The following is a 21,142-nucleotide window of genomic DNA, read 5'->3' as shown; positions in this document are numbered from 1 at the left end:
TTGACACATTTAATTTTAAAAAAATGTATGAAGGTTTCATTGATATTCCAATATAGGTATCGATTTTTTGACAAATATTGCCAAAAAAAAAAATCTCAGTCCAGTAGCAAAACTAACTGAGCATGCGTGCTGATTATATGGTTTCTTGGCTGCACCAAGCCATAGGCACTAGCTCTTCAGGAAAAATTCAGAGTGCCGTTCCTAGGAACACTCATTAAGGTCTAAGTAAATCACCTACAAGGTTCTCCATTGAAAAGTTTGTCAAGAACTTGCAAACAGTAGGTTTGCAAACAGATCAGATGATAGTTTCTTAATGGAGTTTCTGGATACTAGATTATCTCTTATTTCAGTACACTTCAGGTAATATCAGCTCAACGAATCTTTTGGAAACAGTTACTTATTAGGAAAGCCAGTCTAGTGCAGGCAGATTTGCTCGGATCCTTTTGGCAGGGCAGAGGGAAGGGCTCAGAGCAGCAAACAACGCAGCGTCGGCTTACTGCAGCACAAACACCCAAAGCTCTTCCACCCCAGAGGAAACCTGAATGTTCCTGAGAGGCCAGTGGCTGCAGGAAGAGCACTGCAACTATTCAAAATGAGAATTTAGCTCCAAGGAGCTGATCCTGCAAACACTTTAGCACATGTACAGCTTTCCTTTACGAGAAACCTCAAAGAGCCGGCAAGTGTTGCTTCATGCAAGTCAAGTCAGTCATATGGCAAAGTGTTTATGAGATTTGGATCTAAATTTTGAAATCATTTCAGGACCCTTAAAAGCAGGCGCTAGATAATTGTAAATCGGCATTGTTTTCCAGCGGGAAAAAAATTTACATAACAACGTTGCACTGCAGTTGAATCCACTGCTCGGACACCCAGAGGAGTTTGGTTTCTCCTCCTGCGTTTGAGGCCGGAGGATGCAGGAGAGCCAGGGGCTCATGCGTGGCACAGGAGAAGCCCCTGTCCCCCTTCCCTGGAAGCCTGTGTTCATCCCCTGAAGTTCAGAAAAACAAAGTCAAGCTGGATCAGGTTTTTCTAAGACAAGCAGGGGAATGGAGAGCTTGGCTTATGGAGAGGGATGGGAAGAGCTTGAGCTGTTTGGGCCAACAAAAAAACAGAGGCTACAGGCGGACAGAGCTGACGTCTGTTGATCAGCAAAGGGAAGGGATTACAGTCACAGGGATCGCGAGGATGGTTACGCCAGGCTGGGCTGCCACGCTGGCCAGGCAAAATGGCACAGAGGGAGCAGAAAGACAGCCAGCAACTGGTTAATTTCACTTAACAGTAATTGCAAAGAAAGAGCCCAACAAGGCTGTCTACATGCATATATCCCACATAAGACAGCTTTCCCTAGAAAATTGTAAAGGTGAAAACAAACTTAAGGACAACTAGCTTTTCTCCGCTTTGTTTTGTATTGAACTTAGCAAGCATTTTGGTGCTTTTGGTATTTTGGGAGGTCGATGGCAGTCAGCAGGGAGAGGCAGGTGAGCTTTCAGGTGGCTCACCCCAGAAGGTGTACTTTGCTCTGCTTGCTTTAGGACACAGTGACTTTTTAAAGCTCTCCTGAGACAATTTACTTCTGCCTTGACTTTATGTGCATGTCGTTTCATCATCTGAGGCCTCGTTTCATACATACGTTTATAATATGGGTTTCATTTCAATAAGCTGGGAAAGCAATAAATTTAAAGCTGACTAACAGTTGTTTTATGTGGCTGCCAACCTGCCAAGTAGCATTCTTAATTATTGCCAGGAAACTAAGTGTTTTGCAGCCATGTGTTTTACATTTGAGTGTAGTATGTCTTGTCAGCCCTCTCCGCTGGACTGACGGATAGGCCAGTAATTTTTGTATGTGGAGAGACCTGCGATGGTGGGTGGTTTCTTTGTCATCGGGCAGGGATATCAACAACAGCATGATGGACGGGAATGTCCCAAGCGGTCCCCCTCTCCCAAAACATGCTGTTGCAGAAAAGCTGGAGGGAAGGGGTTAAACCTGAGCCCAGAACCATAGTATTTTTTCTATTTAAGACTGTAGGGCAACTACTTATTAAAGCTGTCAGCAAAGAAAAAGCATAAACATATTATAAATTATATATGTTAGAATAAGATGGATGACTGTTTTGTTCCTTCTGTGCAGGATAGAGTGAGATGCTGCTACGAGAGACTCTCCTTTTCTTTTCCCCAGACAAAATTCATTATTATTGCACCAAAACAAGCAGTGGTTGCATGGCTTGGTTTCTGCAGTCTCTGTTTAGGCTTCAAGATGTTGTCCCACACTTTGGAAATCAGCCAGTAAAAGGAGGACAGAAAATGAATACTAAAAAGGGAAGAACTGACCCAAACAGTTTTGTTGCATGTATTCTGCTCTCCAGAATGCTTTGAAGTCTGAAGAGAAACTTGACTAAGTTAAGAGTGCCTCCAGGCCCTTAATTTGCACAACCAACACTCATTTTGCTGATCGTCATCATTGACCCTAGAAGAATTATAAAGGTCATATTTTCTTGCTGATAATGTAAGTCTTGAGCAATTTAAAAAAAAAAATGGGATAAACATAAACACATTGTTAAAAGGCAAATTTTTGTGTTCAGTTCATTTTTTTCTTTAATAAATTACATGTGTGAGACAAATCCCAATTAAAGAAAGGCTCATCTCATGAGTATCTCAGGCAATGCTGCAGGATATTGTTCCCCCTGCACACACACATACCTAATTTTAGAATGGTTCCCATTTTTCTCTAGTGTTGCAGAAAAGTCTAATAGTGTTTACTGTTGTTTTTTTTTCTTCAAGTAATGTTGTTGTTTTGTTAAGGAGGGATTAATTAGTGAATCATTATTCCCACTTTGGCATGTGAAAATCTGGAGTGTGCTTTTATCCGTCTCCCAAGAGTGCGCATTGGCACTGTAGCAGAGGATGTGGAAGAAGTGTTTTTCAAAGAAGCAGATGTAACAGCTTCGGAAGCATCTGTACTGGTGCGTTTTGCTAAGGGATTCCTACTAACCATTTCCCGTTTAACCAGGCAGTCCCTGTGTGCTTCTCACAGGTGAGGCCTGCCTTTTTGAAACAAAACTCTCAAAGGAAAGTTATCATTAAAGGTCACGTGGCATTTCCATTAATTGTTGCAATTTCTAACTCCTTTTCTGTTTCTTCGCAAATAAATCAATTTCTCCTGAAGTTTCACATGTTACTTCCCATCTCAGGGTAACATTTTTCAAAGGAGGTTGTGGGTATGGGCAGATGCTGAACATTAATGGCATAAAATTCTCCTCCCACTAAAGTCAATAGTAAACTCCCACTGACTTCAGTGAGGTCAAATCCATTCACAGGACTTCAAAATTTCCCTTGGCATTCCTTAAAAAATCTAAGATCCATATTTTTGAGGTCTATCAACTCTCCAAGTGCAGGACTTGGCCTACTGATCCCAGATTTGTTCAGGGGACTTTGCAGAAAGATTCTGTGTGGAAGTGCAGACAGTAGAGGACACAGAAAGGCAACGGAGGGGGTGACCAGGGGCCGGAGGTCCCTGATGAGGCTGGCAGTGGCCCGGGGCGGCTCCGCATGGGATCCAGTTGGCATCACATGTGGAAAGGGAAAAATGGCCTCTTTTTTCTGATTAGCATGGTGAAGTCTGAGTTTAATTTTCACTCTGTGCTGATCTAATTCTGCTGCTATTTATATCACTAGCCAAACCTGAGACTGTGTGAAAGTGCCTTCTTAACCTTTTAAAACTGGCGTCTGGGGTTTTATATCACTATTTGCCCTCCACTCTAGGTTCACTTACAAGGAAGTGCTGGCCACCATAGGTGAGCTGCTGCCAGGCTGTGAGGTTGCTTCACTCACTAAGCCAAAGGGGTAAACGATGAGCAGGTACAATTTGACATTAAACAAGAGGGTGCTGACCATGCTCTGAAGGCATGGCCTAATGCTGAGTCTAGAAACTGCAACGAGTCAGCTCTGTGTAACCCAAAGCCTTTTAAATGCGCTCTGAATGACCAAGTCACTGGACACACTGCTGACATGGCGCTTTCTTCCCTCTTCTGTTTCGGAAGAAACGTTCAATGGGCTCATGGTGCATCAAGACACCTCATGGAGGATGACTGAAGATGGACTTTATGCTGCTGTCCACTGCCTGAATGCAAACCAGTTGCCTGAGTGGCCACCACAGAGCACAGACTCTGCTTGCAGGGCAAAGACGGATCGACTTCTTCCTTGAGCACCAGTTATCTTGGTATCTCAGAGACAAACCAGATTATAACAAAGCAAACAGAAAAGCCATATCCACTTGTATAAAAAAAAGCATATCTAAAATTATTCCCATGTGTGAGGTGCTGCTGCATGACACTAAGTGCAGCAGCCAAACCAGTAACAGTTAAATCCTCCGGATCCCCATAAAAATGCACAGTACACAAATACACAGCAAATGAAATGACTGAATTAGAAGCAGAGATAAGTGAAGGGCAACACTGTGCTGCTCTCTGTTCAATATCATTGCCAAAGTGCTGAGGCTTTTTGCCACTTTCAGATAAAGGGTTTTTTTACACATTTTCCCCAGTAAATTTTTGGCAGCTGCTGACTACCGTCTTCTGTCTTGCTGCATCACTAACAGCCCAGGCTCTTCACTTCAGTTGTATGTTCCCTGGCTAACTTCCCAATGAAATGTAGACATTCATTTGTTTTTAAAGTTTAATTTTTACTACTACTGCTCATAAAGAAATCCCTCTGGCTCAGTGGTGTGTAGGTGAAATCCACTGGCAGTGAAATCTCTTGATGACATGCTCGTTGACCAAGGCTTTATAACAACAAAGGGCAGAACGGTCTGTCAGGAGTGCATCTGAGCACCCTGAGCTCAGCTCTGCTGCTCAGTCCCACCAAGAACTGCAGAAAAGGTAGAATAGAATTTATGCCTTATTATACTCCAGGTTATTCCAGATTTAGTTGTCAAAGATGTCGTCAAAAAAAGCTAATTGATTTATTATCTGTTGTCTTGTTTTTTTTTTTTACCCTGGGCAAAAATAACATGTTGATGTTTAAAATAAAGTTTCAATTATTTTCATCCCAAAACTCTTCTTTCAATATCTGAGCCTATGGTTTTCTCTAAGATGGACAGATATGTGACAGGGGCACCCAGACTAGATGTCTCTGCTGGAGAGAGCATATGCCAGTGAGGATACTGAAACTGCAAACCTTGGCTGCCCCTGAGCATCACCACATCTTGCTGGACCAGTTCCCCCCATGGAGGACATAATGCACCATATAGTAAAAGCAAATGTAAATGTACCTCACAAGTGCACCTATAAGGAACTAGGATGCCCCTCTGAGGCAGTTACTTCTTTCTCATGGTTCTCCCCAAACATTTATTTCACAATTGTTGTGCGACTCAGTTATGGGTATGAATTCTTACGAGTGCAAATAAAGATTAATTCCAAACCCATTTCTCCACCTGGCCCTGGCTTCTCCCTTCCCTTCCCTTGTCTTGATTTTCCATGTCCTATTGCACATTCACCAGAGACTGGACCGTAACCATGCCCATGCTGCCTTGTAACCTTATCTTTCCTCCCACTCTTTGAAAATAGCAACAGAAGAGGTGAAAGCCTTCAAAAACAACATAGAAAAAAGCAGGAAAGGATATTTGAAGGAAGAACCCGCTCCCCTGTGGAGAGGGGGAACTGACGTGCCTGTGATGTGGCTTTCAACATGTCAGTGCCACAAGAGCACCAGACAGATCTCTGCCGTGTTGCAGTCCTCACGTAGTGAAGGCAAGCTTGTTTTTAATAGACAACATATTGGGAATATAGCCCTGATTAAATCTCTCTGTTCTCTTTTCTTTTCCCTTTCCCTGCGGCTACCTTGCGATCAGTTTGGCAAATCTTAATGATTACAGATGTAGCACTAGCATAAACAAAAATATGGCACGTTAGCTGTGCAGGCTGCTTTGAAGATAAAGACCGACTTTAAATTCCACAATCCTGAGGGCTCTTGTCGCCTTGAAATCTGATTTCAAAGCTCAACACCACTGAAATGTCTTGTTGAGAGTGATGACAGCAGGCAGTGAAGTGTACACTGTATTGTCACCACCTGTGATTGGTGGCAAAGTGCATACTTCGGCTACCACATACTGACTCCCTAGCTGTGGGCTGCCTCTAATAATGCAAACAATAACTGCTGGCTAATTTCAGCCCGGTAAGTGTGGTGATGAAGTATTACATAAACTCAGAAACCATAAAAGCTAAGTGGATGGAGTCCATTTTCACTGTTTTCAAGGGGCACGGGGAACATTTACCGTGTCAAAGTCTGTGGGAGAGAGAAAGAGGTGAACACATTCCTCCAGAAACAAAAAGCCAGCAATTAAGGAAAGACCAAGAGGCCATGAGGCTGCAAAGACTAGCAGTTCGCTCAAGGAGGAGCTGTATCTGTCAGACTATCTCCAGGACTCAGCCCTTGGGCTGCACAGTACCCTCCTGCAGGATACTGAACAGGGACAGAAGCCACACAAAAAAAAAGGGTGCTGGCTGGGACCCCAGCCCTGTTACCTGACCGCCCAGGTGGGAGGTATGTCCCTCACCCTGCAAAGCATCTCGCCTTAGATGAAAACAGGCGGTGGGTGGGCAGGTGGACACAGAGCTGCTCAAGGCCAATGTTGCTGGTGCATCTCCACTGTTCAGTTCTAGGGGGGCAGTGGAGACGGCCACGGGAAGGCAGGGACTGATGGGGACCTGTGAGGAGGCACCTGAGTCTATGCTGCTGTTGTCTCTGCACCATACTCCCCATCATGACCTGAGGACCAGGGCTGTCCAGGGAGCCAGGGCATTCACATGGTTAGTAACGGTGAATTGACTGTCTATCTCCTTTCCAACAGGTGACATGAAACTATGGGCTTTTTCCACTGATTTCAATAGAAACAGGATTTTGCCCATTCATTTAGCTGTCTGTAAATGAACATTAATTACACATAAGTTTGTGTGATCTTTAGCTGATGGATTCCTTGGAGGTTTGCTGAAGGAATACTGCCAGGAAGACAGGACAAGTGTCCTCCCACTCAGTTTTAGGAGAAAATCCAAGAGCAATGCAGAAGAGTGAAGACCTACTGTTGGAAAAGCAGGCAGATAACCAGTCTAGGCTATCACTATTGACAAGACTGGGACAAAAAGGAGCTGAGAGTGACACAATGAGGCTAACAGATATCAGCCTGTTGGATAGTGATCGCTGACCTCTTGCTGATGAAATGAACTTGAACTCATACCTTTCATCAAGAGTATGCAAGGTATCTGGGCCTAAATGAGACAACACCCACAATGTAGTTACCATTATAACTAAATATTTTTCTTCCAAGATTACAACACCCACAATGTAGTTACCGTTGTAACTAAATATTTTTCTTCGAAGATTAAGTGAGTTACTGCTTCTGAGAACTCATTAGCTCTGACATAAGGTGCCAATGGAAATGCTGTGCCTTTACATGCTTATTCTTCCCCTAGATAAGAAAGCCACAAAACCAAGACACATATTCCATAACTTCAGTGAAGCCCATAGGGTGTTGGAAAGCATGTATTTCTGCTTTATCAAAATCTCCAGGAAGTTATTCAGCACCCCTTTTGATTACAAATGCAATAGTTTTCTTTATTCTCTACCAATATGATGAACGCATTAGGTGATTTACAGTAGACATAACTTGAGAACCACAAAGTCTGCAATCTAAACAGGTAAGGGCAAGATGAAGGAAGAATTGCTAAGTATCACAAAGAGAGTGGTCTGTTTTTCAGTGTCCTTGTTCTTGCCCCTAGTATTCAATACTGCAGAGGGTTAGAAGGGGCTGATGGAGTCCTCATGTGACTGGAGGTCCTATGGCCTGAGGACAAGGAGGGCTGTGGACAAGGAGGAGCATACACCTGCTATACCACACTGTCCAGTATAAACCTACTGTCTCGGGTCAAGGACTGAGGGAAAACAGAGCAGGGAAAGGGAATTTGGGGAAAAGAGGTAAAACCTTCTAAATCTGGTCTCCAATATAAATCTATTACTGGCAGCCAAAAGCCTTATGAGATGTATACAGTGAGGTAAAATAATCCTGAAGGTTAAACCATGAAAGAACTGATCAAACAAACAATTTAAGCCAGGAGCCATGTGGAAGAAAAAAATATTTCAAGTTAGTTAAAAGGTCAGCAGAAAGACCTTACCATTTTGGGAATGGCTGTCCAAGCAAGCACTAACCGATCCTTAGAGCATGACTCAGGGGAGCATGTCTCATCTAACGTGAGTGAAGGTGGCCAGGTGCTCCGTTTTCATGGTAGTGTGTTATTCAATGGCCAACAGTAAATACTGATGATACTAGATACTTTCCTTTTTAATGAGCAATGCTAAACAGCAACAGGTTCTGTTTGCTACCAGCTTCAAGGAAAAAACTTGACGCTGAAAGTGCAATGCTCTGTTTTAATTTGCGAGGCATGTTGTGAAGGTCTGCCCACAGGAATCTTGCACTTCTGCAGTACCTTCATTCTGCTACAAGGAATTCTGACAAATGTGTGCTGGTAAAGTGTCGGTCTTTGCAAACACACATGGTTGTTTAATTTTTTGCACACAAAAGGACTCCTATTGACTTCCATGGTACTTGCACATGCATAGGTCTCCTTTGTCTTATAGCTTTAATCTATATTAATTGAGATAATGGAGAAAATAAGCAGAAAGCAAAAATCATTAACCTCTCCCGAAGTTAATATTTAAAAAGGTGAAATTTATCTCTTAAGAATAATAACAATGAAAGTGGCTTGAAAACGAGCAAGTTAAAAACAGTTGAGAGCTACCTTGAAGTTAACTAACTACTTTATTTTTTAAAACAATTATTAAATTCTCCAATAATAAGCTAGACTGAAAAACTTTGGGTTTTAATAAAATGCCAAAGGTTGTGACAGTGGCCAACTGTATGCAATGAATTTCTCCAGGGTCAATCAGAAAGTGTCTGCCAGAACAGGAAATGTCACACCAGTTTCCCTAGTGCTCAGGTTGTATTTTATATTCCAAACTATTTTTCCTGTGAGAAAAAGCTGACATCTTCTTTAAAGAATCTGTTCATTTTTATTCTTCCTTGCAACCTGAGATTTCATTATGTTTATTTTGCTTCATATTTTCTTATCTTCCTCTAATAACTAGTATGAATCTGGAAGGGAAAACGATTTTCCAGTCTCAGGGGTTGGGAACTGCAGAGTAGTTTTCTTAAATCCTAATCTATGACTGGTAATTATGGCCATTTCAAGGTTCCCTAGGAGAATTATTGTCTTCTGAAATATTTTAAATAGCTGGCTGTCCACAGCTTTTCCTTGCCTCAAAAAATGGATATATTATCATTTTAATGTCTACTGCTGCCCCTACTGGGAGCAATAAACCTCAGTCATGTTCTCCCACGGCATATGAATCAATAAGAAATAAATAATACTAAAATATGCCCTGGAATTATTGTACATGACAATCTGAGAATAAAAGTGGTGGACAAACACTGAAAACCCCAGACTGACTCGACAGCAAAGGTGGGGTTCATCTCACCTCACCGTGGTCATTTTAGTCAGGCAAATGGTCCAGACCAATCACCCAGACGTGCTGTGGAGAGAGAGAGGGAAATGCATCTCCAATGGACACTTCATCTCTTTATCTTAAGGTAGGGCCAGAAACCCTCAGAAGTACTCATATCTCTGTAGAGGGACTTCCACATGAGTGTCTCTTCTTTACAATGTTAGTCTGCCTCACACAGCGTTGCTTTTGCATCCATTTCTTTTTATGGAGAAAGGGGTCTCAGAAGCACGTGGGAGTGCTGATGGGGCAGGGTCACTTTGCCACATTACAGCTCAGTTACACATTTTGGTGCCTTGCCTGCTGTGAGTCGGAGCAGCCAGGCAGCTATGGGATGGATGAGGACATACCCATGTCCCCACACTCCCTTTTGCTGCCTTGTGTTCCTCTGACTGGAGATGTGCAAAACAGCATTTGAAGGAGGGAGTGTGGTTCACCTCTTTTAGAACAGGACCAAGCTACAGTTTGCTCTTCCAAAGCCGAGATTTTTTTCACAGAGTCACTGCTTGCAGATCTGAAGTGAAAACTAATACGAACTCTAGACAGGCTGGCAGATTTCTCTGCCTCTTTCCAGCAACACTCTCATCCTTCTAGCAATACTCTTCTGCCTATTGTGTTCGACACATTCTAACTTTTTCAATAGCTGAAGAGTTTAATATTCAGTTGCTTTATCTTAGAGAATATTCTGAATCAAAAATGCACAATCACAAGAACTGGTTGACTGCAGGGCTGTCACAGCAAAGGCAATGGGCTTGCCCCACTGCTGTGAGCATTTGCAGGATCAGACTCTTGCATGCAACAGTTGATGACAGTCTGGATGGTTACCTTTCTATAAGGAATAACCTGGGAGAAAAGTAGTCCTCCTGCTTGACTCATGTATTGGATTGCTTTTACTGCTGGAGAAGTCTGAAAGGGAAAGAGGTTATGTCAATTGTACTTAACAGAAGGACTAAATTGTGAGCATTTCCAAAAAATGTTCTTCTTCACAAGATCTTTGGCTTCACTAGCGGTGGAAGTAGTGGCTCCGAAAGGGTTTGCATCTCCCCAGTTAGCAGATCTTAATGCCGTATCACTAAATAGAGGTCTCTGAATTGAAAGGAAAACATTCTGGAATTCCCACAAAGCAGCAGAAGTTCATTTCCACACCACAGGTACCCCTTTACCAGATAACAGACTAACACTAAGTTAATCTGACAATGTAACCACTGTGGAAAGGGTATGCAGAAAAGTCCTGTCCCCGCTTAGGTCAACTCACATCAAAACCAATTCAGCTATCTGCTTTATCATTGCATCACTTAAAAATACAGTATGCACGGCTACTTGCACCCTTGATGAGACTTCGGGGCTGCAAGAGAGAAACTGTGGGAAATAGGGACCACAATCAGCTGTGGTATAAGTAACAGGCAAGTTTGGGACTAGCTGTTCAAAGAAGACACGTGGAAAAAAAGTAGCAAGGGGAATTAATGATTTGGGATATGTCTGTTGTGCAAAACTGAATCATTTCTGTCCTCTTAAAATCCTCTTTTGCCTGGGAAATGTTTAAAAATGGTATGGTATATTCAAATACTATCAAACAATGCAGATTAAACATTTATTTTTCTATAGAGGAGATTCATTTAGAAGAATCACAGCACTTTATGTTTTAGAAGTAGGATTTACTACAGTGAAGTGATTTACACGCTCTTTACTTACAAATTTAAAGTAGTCCTACTGTTCGACTAGCATGGATAGGAAATACTACATTTAGAAGGAGAAAAGATCAATCTCTCACAGGTTTGTCCTCAGATCTGTTAAATGCCAGGTATATTCCACCAGGAAGAAAAGCTTTATTTTGGACAAGGGCTCTGAGACTCAAATATTTGTGTTTTGTTTTTACTATAAATATTGTTTTCTGAAAAAATAGTAATTTTCATACAGATCTTTCTTTTAGGTCAACATTTTTATTATCTGTAGCTCTGTTTGTAGTTTAATAATAAAGTGCTTGTCATATACCCAAATTGCAAAGTGAATGTGTTAGTAAATTTCCTTATGAATATAAATATGTTGATGTTTTTTTACAAATATAACCTCTGTGACCTTACTTGAGAAATACAGCTTCAAATAGAAAAAGTAGAAGAGACCCTAGTGCATTAAATTTATCACAGCTCATATTGTCATAGATTGCTGTTATTTTCACCTACAGGTCAGTTAAAAGGAGGAGGAAGGCTCATAACAAAATTGTAAGTGTTTTCAGGTTGTGCATTTTGTTGGAAAATATTGTTGAGTCTGCCAGCGGATAAGCTTTGCATTACTCAGAAAGTGATAAATGCTCTCCAATGAATGCACTGGTATTTTTTGAAGGTGCTCTTCTGTCATTAAGGTTTTTATAACTTTGATAAACTCATATTTTTTAGGCATTTGAAGAAAGTTTCATAATCTGAAGAAAGATTATCACTGGCTGCTAAAAATTCCAATGGTCATACATTTGTCTGGGTCTGTGAACCTTTCCAGCTGTAACAACAAAAAATAAGTATCTGCATAGATGTATGTATGGGTATATATATTTATTATATATGTAGATATACATTACTATATGTACTAGTCTACCTAGATGTATGTATGTGTGTTTGCATACCATAATAATATTTCTTTCTTCTTTCTCCAAATCATTTTCACACTCATGCAATTCCACTTAAGCTGAAGACCTACTGTGCTATGAAGTTAGTATGGAAAAAGATTTTTACTTTAGATAACATTGACTTGATTCTGCATGTATTCATCCAAAAGAAAGATTTTTCCTTCATGATTGTGCACACTGCCATTGCCCAGATTAGTATTAGTAAAAAAGATCTGTTTAAACAGATTTAATTTTGGTTTCATTCAGAAAACAATTGTCTTATTACTTGAGGGACCATTAAGTGAATATAGTCAGAGGGGAATTACATCCTTTGCTTTGCTAAGGTTAAAGTGCTTAACTTTATAATTTTGATTTTAAAATTAAAATTGATTTGAATAGAGTCACATCCCCCCCAAAAAACCCTAAGTACCACCCTTAAATTTAGGTGAACAGGAAGACCTTCTGTAGGCTTCCAAAGGCACCTTTCTAATTCCGTTGATCACTTGCTGTAGAAACAGTGTTGAAACACTTAAAATTGAGCTACAAGTTGGAAGACTTAAAATGGATCCCATCCCAGGGAATGATATTCAAAAGACTGACAAAATACAGGATCTTCCAGTCACCACTCAATAAAGTCAGCTACTAGCCTGTTCTGCAATAAAATAATACTCTGTACATATGATTTTAACTAAACAAAATTAGGGTATTTCTTTTATGGCAACGTTACTTCTACTGTGGAAATGCATTTTTTTCTTTGATTTGCCAAGGTATGGGCAGGGACAGGATTAGATACTTAAAAGCCAAAACACCTACCAATATTTTGGTTTCAGGTAAACATATGCTTACTATATGTTTTAGTATTAGACACGTATTGCTATAAAAGCAAGCTGGAAGAACTTTCCAGGACCACTTTGGAATAAATAAATGGTGTTAAAAATGAGCATGTAACTTCTCATGTACCTGACCCAAGCATTTTTAGATAATCTATAACTATATTTGCCATTACTATCATCCTTTACATTTATTTCCATTAAGACATCAAGACACAGAACTGCTGGGTCTAGTGTTATGTGTGTCCTTGATCTAGACATATTTTACAATGCCTACAGATATTTCACGTTGTCAATGATGACAGTTTTTCTGGCTAGAACAAGTATTCAGCTGAGGTGCATTTATCAGCATTCAGTTTAGCAAAGTGGAGTAGATGGCATGTTTGTACCTGTGTGCATGAAAAAGATGTTGTAAGCACTAGATCACAGATTGTGCCTCCTTGACTAGAAGATGGATAATCAAGACTGATCCTCTGAGACATATCTAATGGTTTTCAGTATGCCTGAGAGCTAGAGTCACAAACTGAGTACCAGGGAAATTAGGGGAGTAGATCAGAAGGGAGATGATGGCAACTTCCCAGAATCCCTCTGCTTCATGTGGAGGTGAGGAGTTGGGTTTACAGCTGAAAGCCAGATCAGTCTGATGAGATTGGCCTCGGCAGACCTTTAGGGCTTGGGATTTCTCAGCCTTAAAGTTGGACTGGTAACAGAGCATCCTTATTAGATCTTGTCTCCAACTGTTCATGGTCTGCATGTAATGCCGAGGGCACAGGTTGATGTGCCTAGGGTAAAACATTTAAAAACTTGCTTACTAGTGGAACAAACTGCACTTTGTCAGACAAGGAAATGGAAATGTTTGAGAGAAAATGTATCTCAAAAGTTAAACATTACTTACCTACTTGCACATGATTCAGGCTCGACATCAGAAAGAACTTCTTCACTGTTAGAGTCGTTAGGCATTGGAACGGGCTCCCCAGGGAGGTGGTGGAGTCATCGTCCCTGGAGGTGTTCAAAAAACGTTTAGATGTGGTACTTCAAGACATGGTTTAGTGGACAGGGTGGCATCAGTTATATGGTTGGACTTGATAATCTTTGAGGTCTCTTCTAACCATAATGATTCTATGATTCTATGATTCTATGATTGGATAGAAGATATGACTAATTTTTAATATTTACTTGTTCTTCTGCTTTGGGGTTTTTTTTTTTCCCTAATTTAAAGTAACTACTGGTACTTGTATATTTCTCCTAAGATAATGCTGGGGTGGGACACACACATACGGCTAATAATCACTGAATAGAAACTTCAGTTCCCAGCAGGAAAATCCTGTTCTTTATATGCAGTATGTGTGAGAAAGAGCAAGCAGCAAGGATACCTAAATTGCAGTACCTACGCAAAGCAAAGAATATAATTTATTTTGCTACTCGGAGTCTGTTTTTAACTATGACAAGGGCTTAAGTATGATTATCATAAACTTTCCATAAACTGTGCAAAATTACATATAAAAGAACTCATTTTACGGCTTTAGTAAGTTTATAGCAAGTTTTTGCAACACATTTCCTCCCATCCTTTGCCATGCTTACCTCAAGCATCACACATATCAAGATGAATTAAATTTGCTCATCCTGCAATGGATATTTAGATCTGCATAGGATTAATTGTCCTGCTTCATAAACCGATGTATTATTTGACTCCCATATGGGTTGCCACTCGCAGGGAAAAAAAAAAAAAGAAAATGTAGTTGTTCTGCTGTTTATTTTTGTGGAATGTCTTTTCTAACTCAGCACCACCAGAAAGATTGCTGTTATCAGTGTTCAAATACCAGTCACTCCCTTATGAAGCAAGAAAAGATACACCGAGCGGTCCCAGGGACTAAGGAAACTTTGGCATTTCATCAGTTTCAGGGCTAGAATTTCACTGTCAAGCTCACTATCTGTCGGGCCCTCATAGATAAACAGTAGATAGGAGCTCACAACACATTCCTTTCATGTTCACTAATTTCAGAAAGAGACTCTGCAGTCTAACACCAGCACATCCCTTGAAGTCCTATCTCTCTGCTTGTATCTTTGGCAGCCGTGTAGTAATTAGTAAAACAGGGTGAAGATATTTTACACCACTCTGTCCACTTGGTTCTGCCGTTATGAACAAATGCTGCAAGTTTTGGCTGGGAATGGCATCTCACATTCTGTGCTTGGATTATAAATCCTTATTTACATCTGAAATTCTTTTAAATTAGTTAAGATGTAAACTATAACTTCAAATGATAAAGGGCTGTTGTTATGGTAAATTATAGCTTTAGGAATCAAGTAAGTTTATCTCCTCTGGATTTAATGTAAGTTTAAGACAACATATTAAAAATGAAATTAAGATAAATAGAATCATGTTATCACTGCCTTCTCTTACTGAAATTAAATAAGACACTGTGAGAAAGTACAGTTTCTTTATAGCTAACATAGGAGGTTTCATCTTTACATAATATTTAGCCCTTTTTTTTTTTTGTAATCTTCGTAAAGTACTCCCTCCTTCTGGACTAGATTCTGCCACCCTCAGTCAAAATAATAGACAGGCCACAAATGGTCTCTCTCTTTGCAGTTGACCTGTGTCTAAAATAAAGTACTCCTTGATAAGAGCAGAATAACAGTGAAAGACCCACGCCTTTCTTGTCAATAAGGCATTGTGGGTACCGTATATACATATATTACATAGATATTGTTATATAGTTCTTATATTGTACATAAGAGATGCTTAGGTCTGTAAAGGTATTGCTTAGCTTCATTGGCTGAGCATTTGTTTATTATTAAGCTGAAAAACTGCTTGCTTTGTGAATCAGTCAGACAAATACTGTTGCAACTTTGTATTTCTTGAGCATCCTCCACAACATGGGAGATACTGAGGATCCAATCTAAGCCTTAAATAAGTAGCTTCCATTTTCCCTGATGATTTTGGCCTGAATTATGAATGAGTCAATGGTAGTGCCTGAGGTACAATAAAGTCATAAAAGGGTTATAATTGGAAAAATAGGATAACTTCCACCAAATAGTTAATTTGCAAATGTGTTGAATGTATCATCCTGAAATTTCACAGCAAATCTAATCGTGCTGCAGAGATGAAAAGAAGGAACTGGAAGAGCAATGTGACAAAATCTCTGAAGTTATTATAAAGGGAAACTGAAGAGGGGCATTAAAGGAGGCTTAACGCTATTTAAAGCTTACTTTTATGCAACTAGTGGGTCCAAATTCAGTAGAAGTAGAAGCAGATACCTTCTGCTGGAAGAAAGCTGCATTTTGTTTAGACTACATTGACTTCCATTAGTGTAAAATATCAGAAAAAGTAAGAATCCCATAGCTACTGAAAGCCAAATCAGTACGCACTACTCGCTACCACCACTTACACCACCCTACAAGTTGCAGGGCTACTTTGTCACCCTCTAATTTGGCCCTTTTATTTCTGAAGTGAGAGAGATAAGGGTACTGTGGAGCCATTCCTTCTAGGTCATCAGGAAGAGCATTCCCCTGGCGAGATGCCAGTTCCAAGGTCTTGTCACACCTCTGACTTCTCTGTGTAAATAGCGCAGGAATCTGTGTGCTTCCCTTTTATTCTGTGAGACGGGAAGGCAGCGGTATTTGCTGGTGTAAACGAGGAGATGGATGAAGCATGGTGGCAGCCTGAGTCACTCAGATTCCACTGTCCAGTATTCAGCTAAAAGTGCTTAACAACCTCATACCAAACACCCTGCATTAAGAAAGGGAAAAAAGAAAACCCTCAACCAGCAGATAATTCTTTCAGCTCCTTCTGATGACTCTAGTCTATAATGGATTGCTCTTTTTAAAGTATTACAAAATCAAGTCACAAGTCTGGCAGTGACAATTCCCTTTTTTTCTCTGATCCATTGCATCTGAGCAGGGGACTATACATTCAGATCTGCAGGAAAACCTTCTAAATCAAAACCAGAAAATGACACTCAGTGACTACTTCATACATTGCCTTGTCCCTCACTATCGTTAAGTAGAACATAAGGATATGTCATCTACAGTGAAGGAGCTTGCCATGATCTGTTGTCTTTTATTTACTGTCCATTTTAAAGTATGGATCAAGACTGGACAATGAAATCCTCTGTTGAAATTTAGAAACACTCTTCCCAATCTGATTTGAGTCATCAGAAGTCTTTAACTGTCCTGCTCCCAGAGGAGAAAGGATATGTTGCTCAGGAAGACATCGTGCATTTTCGTCCGTCTGCTCTGAATGTAACACTGCTGGTGGTCTGGTAGGATGAATGCAGAACATTTTTCATATTAAGTCACAGACTGTGAGGTTCTGATCAAGCTGCTCGTGACGTGTAAAGGATCCCCTCTTGAGTTGGATGATGAATTACAGCCTCTCCAAAAACTTGCTCATCTGAGGAAAAATAATCAAAGCCTTTTACAGAAGACAGTAAATAAATGTTCTTTTCATGCTGTTACTACAAATAGGTCAACTTCATTATCCAGATAAGTGGATGAATAAGGAATGGTTTCCAAAAGAAAATCTCTCAGCTAAATCAATTATACATTTCACAGTTGGCAAAAATAAAATTGTGTCTGATGAGTCCTATGGGAACGTAATTAAACCATCACACTCCACTATCCATCAGTCAATATCCTCCACCACCAACAATGTTGCCTAATCCTTCCAGTTAAAGGAATGTACCTGCCCATGGAACCCCTTGCTTATGGCTTTACAGAGTTTGGTTTCTCAGCTTTCCTTTGTATAACCATTCTGAGGAAAGGAGGGTGGTAGGCAAGCAAACTAAAAATAAGGAATGTTATAGATGGTATTATTCACTTAAAATAAACAAAAATTATTAGTTACTGGGGAAGGAGTCACTTATTATTTACCAGTAATATATATTGTGGGCAAAAACTGTTGACACACACTTTATACTTATAAGATACCCGTGAATACATGATGGATACTCACCTACTATTTGCCATACTTTTATTCTAAGAGGTTTCAGTTTCAGATCAGGATGTAGATTGTGTTGGATTCCCAGTTTGTCACACTGCCATTCTTCACTAGCAGTACCCCAGGTGTTAGATCTGCCTGAAAACCTTACACAAAAAGGAATCTTCTGGTATCCCATCATCTGTAAAGCAACAATTCCCTCATTGCTTGAAGGATTTTTCTGTGGGCCTTTAGAAAGTGGAGTGCATCCAGGTAATACAGTTGCTCTAAATCAGTTGCAGCACTAACATGAGACATGAGTGTGTGATCAGGCAGATTTTAAATTGAGTGGGAAGAAATTATGGGCATAGACAGATCATATCCTTTAAGTGGAAGAGTCTTATGTCGTATGTTTCATACAGACATAGAGGAATGACTCCTGTTCTCAAATTCACTTGTATGGTGGATGATCAAAACATACAAGGAGATCTATAAAGATAATCCCTTATAGTCAGCTACAACCTCCTTCTTCAACACTATAAAGCAAAGAGAATCAAGGTGAGCCTTTAATGCAAAGGGAGGGACATTTCTGTTACGTTTGACTTCATATTAATCAACCCGTTTAAGGCTAAGCCCCAACAGGCAGAAAGGGAAGTCGTTTACGGCATCAGGCGTGATATGTGAGGTGACATAAGAGAAGGAATCTTTTCTTTCCTGTTTGCAAGGAGAAAATAATCTGATGGCAACTGCTTTAAGAGGAAAGTGGGACATATTAACACTGCACTATGCTCCTTTATTTCCAGTGCAATGAGTGAGAATCATTCCACTTTGGAAAGTTTATCACTTAAAATGCATTAGCACTATTCAAGTAAATCTTTGTGAATTCACAACTTCCATTTTGCTTCAGTAATGAGGGGACAAGCCTGGGAAGCCTGGGGCTGAGTTCTGCACTCTGTCAGTATCTGGCACTCGTCTCTTAATGAGGAACCTCGCAGACTCTGCTATTACAGCAGAAGGAAGGAAGTGCTAAAATTGCCAGCAATAATAAGGCATCTCAAACTCTCTGGCTTATGGAAAAGGTCTAAACAGCTACAGCTTGGTAACATTAAAATATTTTTATTAGGAAGAGAAATTGATGGGAGATGGGTCGAGTTGAGCTGCAGTCTAGTAGAGCCTTTTCTATTTCACTAGCTGAAAAATCCTCGGTCTTGCAATATTTAACTATTGCACACATTTCTTTTGGGCCTTCAGGGAGAAATAACTGGCTTTAAAGCAACACTGAAGTATAATTTTGCCTGCAAAGGTGACTTTATAAAAGTGGCACCTTCTTATTCATTTTTTCCCCAGAGGGCACATTTTGTACTGCTTTTTCTTCCTTTCAGTGCTGTACTGCTGGCAAAATGAAGAGAGCAATATCGTGCATCAAACTGATGTAATTCAAGTGAAATGGTTCTGCAAATATCACTGACAACATCATTGGGTCAACGGAGTGTTTGCTACTGGGAGAAACAACCTTTCTGTCTTACAGAGAAGAATTTATGAAGTGTTTGGCTGGATGTGTGTTTGTGGGAAGGGAGTGGAGGGGAAGAAAATAGTACAAAGGGGGTGAAGGACAAGTATTTTTCTATCTTGTGGCCAGCTTTAAGAAAGGACAGCCATTAAACTGCTGCTATGCCACCTTTTATAGAGTAAAATTTCATCTCCCTTTTGGATAGAGAAATCCAGCTCTCAGAAATGAAGAACTATCAAAACTTGAAACTTAACATTCAAGCAATAAAAACATGAATATTACTTATTTGAGTCATTGTCCAAAACACCCAAGGAAAAGTTTCCAGTCCTTGTGAAGTTATTTTGTCCTGCTTCGGTGTCAGAAGTGTCCCTTAAATGCTTACATTACTATTACTCCTGAGAGAGAAAAACATGGAGTCTGAAGCTACCCAAGTCCAAATGAACATTTCTTGTGAGGAGGGATACTACCAAAAGCATTGCTAGATCTAGCTAATCACCACTCAACAACATCATCTCTTGTATCTTTCCTGTGCAAGACAACAACTTCATGTCCAAGCAAATCTTAGTCTGAACCTGAGCACCCTGTAATTTTCCTAACAGCCATTACCAGGACTTTTCACCCTACAAACTGCCAAGCGCATGGGAGAACAGCCACAGCAATTTTATCCTGAGAGGGGCAGAGAGAAAACACAGGCTTAGGCACTGTGGGCTCTGATGCCAGCTGTAGGGCTCATAGCGCCGAGCTGGGCACCTACACACATTTTTTACTGAATGTGGGAGAATTAGGTCCCTGACAGAAGCGCATTACCCTTGGAAATCAAAGGGCCAGGATATCTGAAACTTTGTTTTTCCTGTAAGCAGGTTAGGCAGGGGGGTTGGAGAATTTTCTCTTGAACTGAAATGCCTTCCGTAAGTTCCTTTCCAGTTGGCACTTAAATCTTTCTTAAATCACTTAAATCTGAATCTGGCCTGAAGTGCTTATTAAAAATGTTACAATACACCTGGTATAAATCTACCATAAGACAACGAAAGGCTCTGTGAAGTCAGATCAGCTTTGCTGACGGCTGTCCTCAGCTACTTTGGGCGGGTTGTCCCAGCACCAGCCAGTTTACAGAAACCTTCAGTCCAGATAGGAGGGGCAGGTTGGTCCTAAAAGTCTCTCTGCTCATGAGAAAGTTCACTGTTGTGGCCCCTAACTGAGAAAGCCCTTTCACCAGTTGTAGAGTGTTTAACCTCAAGAACTGACAGCGAGGGCTGCATAGCTGATCTTGGCTAATGTGACGGGGTAGAGGTTGAGAGGCAGCCTTTGAGATAACACCTCGCTATCGTTAGCGCATTAAAGCACAGGAGAGCATTCCCCTTCTAGCACTGTTTCCAGTGGTCAGTAAATGGGGCACAAGATAAAAGAGTAGCGTCTGCTTTTTTACTTCGTTGTGTGGCAAAGGCATACATTAATTTCTTCATGAAGAAATGGGGAAGAACCAATTTTTTTAGTCTCAGAGCAGTCTTGAAATACTCTCAAAATAGTCTTTGAGGAGTACCTGAAAAGGTACAGAACATTTTTTAATACCTGGGCTAATGCTTTAGTATAAATACATGAGCACTGGTTTAGCTGTACACTAACTATTGTATTATGTATAATGTTTTGGATAATTTTTTTTAAAATGGGAAATCAATAACAATTAAACATTCATCTGGAATTTTTTAATGAAATATCAGAACATTCTGGAGTTCAGATATCTTCAT

The sequence above is a fragment of the Cariama cristata genome, unplaced genomic scaffold (genome assembly GCF_000690535.1).
Source record: "Cariama cristata isolate BGI_N322 unplaced genomic scaffold, ASM69053v1 scaffold458, whole genome shotgun sequence".
Lineage (NCBI taxonomy): Eukaryota > Metazoa > Chordata > Aves > Cariamiformes > Cariamidae > Cariama > Cariama cristata.
This window is presented reverse-complemented; position numbering follows the sequence as displayed.